General features: G+C 34.5%; 1 non-coding gene across 1 annotated transcript; it reads right to left on the bottom strand.

Annotated features, from left to right (window-relative positions):
* Positions 1–4,947: 4,947 nt before the first annotated feature.
* LOC141650629 (small nucleolar RNA R71) lies at positions 4,948–5,054 on the bottom strand. Its single transcript, XR_012546650.1, has one exon. It is a non-coding gene; the product is annotated as a small nucleolar RNA R71 (small nucleolar RNA).
* Positions 5,055–6,033: the final 979 nt, after the last annotated feature.

Raw genomic sequence — 6,033 nt, 5'->3', positions numbered from 1 at the left:
GTTTATGTTTTATACATACAAAAATATTAATGAATAATGAATAATGAATAATTAAATAAAAAATAATTCATTAACTTCTATATAATGCATGTAATCGGATACAAAGCTTGTTTTCACCAATTCTTGAAAAGGAATTTTAAAAAGTATAAAAAAAAGTAAAAAAAAACAGAGTTACATAGTAGTTTGAGTTACAATGGGAACAGTTCATTTTGAGTTTTGCAAATGAATTATTATTATTATTTTTTTTAAAAAATAGTTATTTTATCATCAAATAATATCAAAGCTATATAAAATGTTATTAAATTTAAAGTGTTAAAATTAATATTTTTTTATTCATATTTAACATCAACTTATTAATGACGTATCGGGTCGAGTAGGTCGGGTTGGATAGGGGTTCTGACCCTAAAATAACGAATCATTTTACATTCATGTCGAGTTATTGTGAGTCAATGTTTATGGATTTTACCTTGGAAATAACAGGCCAGGTTAATTCGGGCAAGTGAAATTTTTATAGGTCTACATAATGAACTTAAAAAATGTAAACACAAATATAAATAATTAATCAGTTTATTTAGACTCAAATATAAAATGGTTCGGGTTGGGTCAAAACTCAAAATTTGGGAACTCTATAACATGAGGCAAATTTGTAATATGTATTACATGACAGGGACGGGTTACAGTAAATAAATAAGTTAAGTAAGTTTATGGCGCTTTTATTTTTACTGGAAAGAACAAAATCCCATTTTCAAATAGGGAAGCTATTTTTATGAAAAAAAATAATTTCCTATTAATACTCTAATAATAGTTGTGACTTATATTAAATTTTATATTAAGATAAACTTATATTTAATCCGGCAGATATAGTTATATAGTGGATCGGATTTCGACATAAGTTATTGAGTTAGTACTTCGAGTTAATCGACATATCAAGCATTCAAGCTTCACGAGTCAAGACCAAGGAAAAAATAAATTCAGTTGGGTTAAATATTAACAAGTACATGCTTTGTTGTTTAACTTTGTTAATTATAAATCTTTAATAAACAAAATTACTAACTAATTTTCACGCATATATATTCACATAAATTCATTAAAAAATGTTAATCGTCATAAAAAAATCTCCTTTTATTTTTTTCTCGGCTTTTACTCAGTCTCTCGATTATTATGTTAAGTAGGTATTCATACTTTAACAATCAAGAGGACAAATCATAATTTAATCAGTACTCGGAAAATAAACCTAAGTCATCATATATTTTATGTCCCGTTTGATAATCACAAATGTAATTTATGATTCAAATGCACATAGAAAATGTAATTATGTTTTTTTAAAATCTTGCTAATTTACAATATTGAATTACATACCCGTGCAATTTTGCACGGGTTAAAAACTAGTACACTTTCATAGGCTATTACCAACCGTCTTAATTGCACCATCAACTATTAATCCACTGTCATTGTATTTGAATTCTATTCATATGCATAATTCATTGCCTTCGTTCCCTTTTCTCTCATAAGATAGTAACCTTATAGCCCTATCTCACCAACAATAAAATTAACTTATACAAAGTATTTACTATATGTATAAAGTACAATCAATAATAGTCCAATCCAAATAACGGTTCGATATACAAAAGAAGTAAGAAATTAATAACAGTTAGCACGTTATTCACACAACCTCGAACAATAATAATTATAATAGGATCGGTAGAATCGTGTTACCTTTATTCGCGAGACCCATCCAAAAATTACTTACAAGATGCTCAGAAAACGACCCACAAAATACACAGACATGAAGTAGATGACCAAAATTGATGATACGAGGTGAGCAAGGTACAACGTACCAAGTTGTGACTAAATCAGAAGAGTAGGACAAATTCAATTGTGAAACAAATGATGATGATGGATACTAATTTTATGGATGATATATTAGATGGTGAATAAGGGCATGAGTATAAATAATATGACAGCTGTTAGGATATTAGGACAACAAATTATTGAGATGACTTAAGAGGGTAAACCTATATATGAGGAAGAGACGGATTAGAGAGTATAGATTTTTCTTTTTCTTTTTTTGAAATTGGACATTAAAATAATCAAACCAAAATTAGTAAAACTTAAAATATTAAAATTTTTTGGGGTATTACAATATTCCCCTCTTAAAAGGAACTTCGTCCCCGAAATTCGATTATGATAAACAAAGCTCTTTTTGAAAATATGAGTGGTGTTACAATCTACCCTCATTAAAATAGAGTTCGTCCTCGAACGCAAAAACAAAAGTTAAAAATAAATATATAGGAGTTAAAAACTTTAAGATTTTTTTTTCTTTGGAAAAGCTAAAACGGCGGTGCTAAGATATGACGATCTCAACGCCTAACCAAGAAAGAACTTGCAGCTCTGATACCAATTATCCTTCCAATAACATCCATGTATTTAAACACGGAAAACAGATATAGTTGAGTAGATTATCCTACCTGATAAGCAAATTGATGTGACCATAATTAGTGCATATTTAGCCCCCGAATTAGTCTTGTTCCCATGCTTTTTAGTGCCTATTTGGGTCATTTCTTATCTTTAGTTCTTTGTTTTGCATATTCTTTGAGATTTTGATCCCTTGGTAGGAAAGGAGTAAGAATCTTGCATTTTCATGGCAAAACGAGGCTAAATTGATTGTATTCAATGACCAAGCATCAAGAAGAGACAAGACTAGAAGGCCTTTGTACATATCATAGTAGAAGAACAATGTTGAGAAAGGATCCTTGCGTCCCCAAGGAAATCCCCAAGGAATTTATGAAGAAAAGGGAAGAAAAGAAGAAGAATTGACGCTGACCAACAATCCGAACGGATTGCGGACAATCCGCCCGTCCACCAAAGACAATCCGAAGTCCCTCCTTGGAATCCGCTTGGATTCCCCCTCAACAATCCGAGCGTCCCTCTCCTGAATCCGCTCGGATTGCACAGCCCAAATCCGGCCGTCCCGACTCTAATCCGCACGGATTCACGCACAAAGACGGATTTCATTCTTCAAGCTACGAAAAGAGAAGCCCTTCTCTCGAGAAAATACCGGTCCTCCTTGCTCAACTTAAAAAATGTAATTACTAGTTTAGCCCTTAGTTAACCCTAATGCATCCTCCCTAATTTTCACTATAAATACCCCATTAGGCTAATTAGAGGAGCATGTTCATCTTATCAATAATTAGAGTAGTTAATATCAATCAAATCTCTTTTCAATATTGTAATCAAGTATTAATCAAGTTTTAATCCAAGTTTTAGTTCTTTAATCTCTCTCTTGTTCTTCCTTTATTTTGGGTAATTGAAGATTATTTGGGTTATTATTGGGAGATTGACAACCTCTCAATCTAGGATTCAAGTACTTCTATTATTCTTGCTTTATTATTGGAATCATTAGTAGGTATAATCTCTTAATCCCTTTTTAATTATTGTTAATTACTTTCATTTATTCATCATGTTTCATATTGTTGGTATGATTGACAACCTTGCTAGCATGATCAACATGATAATGAGTGAGTAGTCTCTTAGCTAGGGTTTAATGGGTGATTAGGGGAAACCAACATGGGGGATGATTCATGCTTAAATCAATATGCTTTCATATCTTATTTGCTTGCTTGTTTTGATCTCAATTCATGCACATGTTATATTTGATGAAATGCTAAGCCTATGAATCCTTGCATTTACTATCATCTTCTATCTTTTCAATGAGACTTGTAAGACATAACCCAACTCGAGTCTCATTAGACCATGCATGTGTTGAGTAGGAAAGATTAAGTCGACTTGTAGGTGTTGTACAATCTAATCGATTTGGCTCCGGGACCCAAACTTTCCTAGGATTGTAAGACATAACCCAACTCAATCCATCACAACAATAATTGCTTGCTTATAATTTGAGAACATGTTTGTATGATCATATCCCATTATTCCCCTATGATCCCATGACACCCTAGTGCTTTTAATCAATTGTTTACACCCCTTTTTATTCATCTTGCTTGTTTATTTTCATTGTTATTCTAGTTTAGTAACCTTCTACATCAACCCAATTTGTGACACCCCCTAGACACTACTAGTTACAATAGAATTCTCATTTCAATACCCGTCCCTTGGGATCTGACCTTTACTTGCCTCTTTACTAATTGTAGAGTTGTTTGTGAAGTATAAATTGTGTTTTGTATCGACCATTGACCAACGACCACATATACTTAATTGTGAACACGAAATGGCCTCGATCAAAAATGGCGCCGTTGCCGGGGACGGTGTTTAATTGATTTAAGATTTCTTTTATTGTTATTAGTTGTGTCTTTTTCACCTTGGGGAAGTAAAAACTCCTCAAGGTTTGTTCTAATTGTTTTTGAGTTGTTTGATATTTTGCATGTCTAGAAGGTTACAAAGTGATTTGTTACCTTTTGACCGTGAAATCGAAAGAACCTTGACGAATAATAGGAGACTTGTTAGGAGGAATTTGAGAGGTGTTGGTGAAATTGTTCAACCCACTAGTGAGTTTGTCAATCCTTTCGCAATAGAAGGAGAAGAAAACCCATTACACAATATCCCACAAAATCCACCTACAATGCCTAAATTCTCGTCACACTCTATACCCACCGAGGAGAATCTACCAAATGGTACTCCTACACCACAACATCTCACCGGTAATTTTATTGCCAAGTCCGCCTTCATCCAACTAGTTGAGAGGAGCCAATTCGGGGGAATGCCTAGTGAGGACCCTCATTCTCATATGGAAACCTTTTGCGATTATTGTGATGCTATCTCTCAAACGGGCGTGACTCAAGACCAAATTAGATGGGTCTTATTTCCTTTTTCGTTAATCGGCACCGCAAAGCAATGGTTGAAGGGCCTTGATAAGGCCACCCTTGGAATAGATTCTTGGAAGAAGTTGGCTCTAGCTTTCTACAAAAATTCTACCCACCGGAAAAGACTAACATGCTAAGAGCTCAAATTACGGGTTTTAAGCAAAGGGATGAAGAATCTTTGTATGAAGCTTGGGAGCGGTTCAAAGGTGTTTGTCGCTCATGTCCTCACCATGGACTTAGCGAATGGTTTTTAGTGCAACAATTTTGGAATGGTTTCTATGAAGATTCAAGGAACATTCTCAATATGGGATCAAATGGAATGTTCACCGAAGTTGATGACAATCAAACATGGAACAAGATTGAGGAAATGGCGGTCCATAATTCACAATATAGTAGACCTCGCAAGGCTACTAGAGGAGGAAAGCATGAAGTGGACTCCGTTACTCAATTGGGTGCTCAACTTAGTGCTCACATTGACACAATCAACTTGAAGTTTGAACAAGCTATGGCTAGACTTGAGGAAAACTCGAAATCATCAAAGCATCATGTCAATGCCATGACGGCACCCTCATCAATCCCAAGTGGGATATGTGAGAATTGTGGAACTTTGGGTCATGACCCAAGTGAGTGTAGGGGAACAACCGAACAAGTTAATGCTTTCCAAGCTTAAAAAAGTGGTACCCCTTATTCAAATTTTTACAATGAAAACACCAAGTTCCATCCAAATCTCTCATACAAAAGCCAAAATGTTCAAAACCCTCAAACAACATACACTCCACCACCCATGAGAAACCAAAATCAAAGACCCTTTTACAATCAAAACCAAGGTTACCAAAATCAAAATCCATACAATCACCAAAATGACCAAGGTTTTGATGTCCAAAAAGCGGTCCTCCAAATGCAAAAGAATCAACAAGAATTTTTCACTCAAATGCAAAAAGATAGCCAAGCAAAAGACACCACCATCAACAACATTCTAGCTCACACCAAGATGTTGGAAACACAATTGACTCAACTAGCATCTTCAAGCTCACAAAGACAAAAGGGGCAATTACCACCTCAAAGTAATCCCCCTAGACATGAAACGGTTAGTGCCATTCACTTGAGAAGTGGTACAAGGTATGAGGCACCGAAGAAGCAAGTTGAGGATGAAGTTGTGCAAGCTAGTGAAAAGGAAGAAATTGTGCAAAGCCCCAAAGAAGGGGAATCATCAAAA

The sequence above is a fragment of the Silene latifolia genome, chromosome 3, assembly GCF_048544455.1.
Source record: "Silene latifolia isolate original U9 population chromosome 3, ASM4854445v1, whole genome shotgun sequence".
Taxonomy (NCBI): domain Eukaryota; kingdom Viridiplantae; phylum Streptophyta; class Magnoliopsida; order Caryophyllales; family Caryophyllaceae; genus Silene; species Silene latifolia.
The sequence above is the reverse complement of the archived record's forward strand: the minus strand, read 5'-3'. Positions and strand labels throughout refer to the sequence as shown.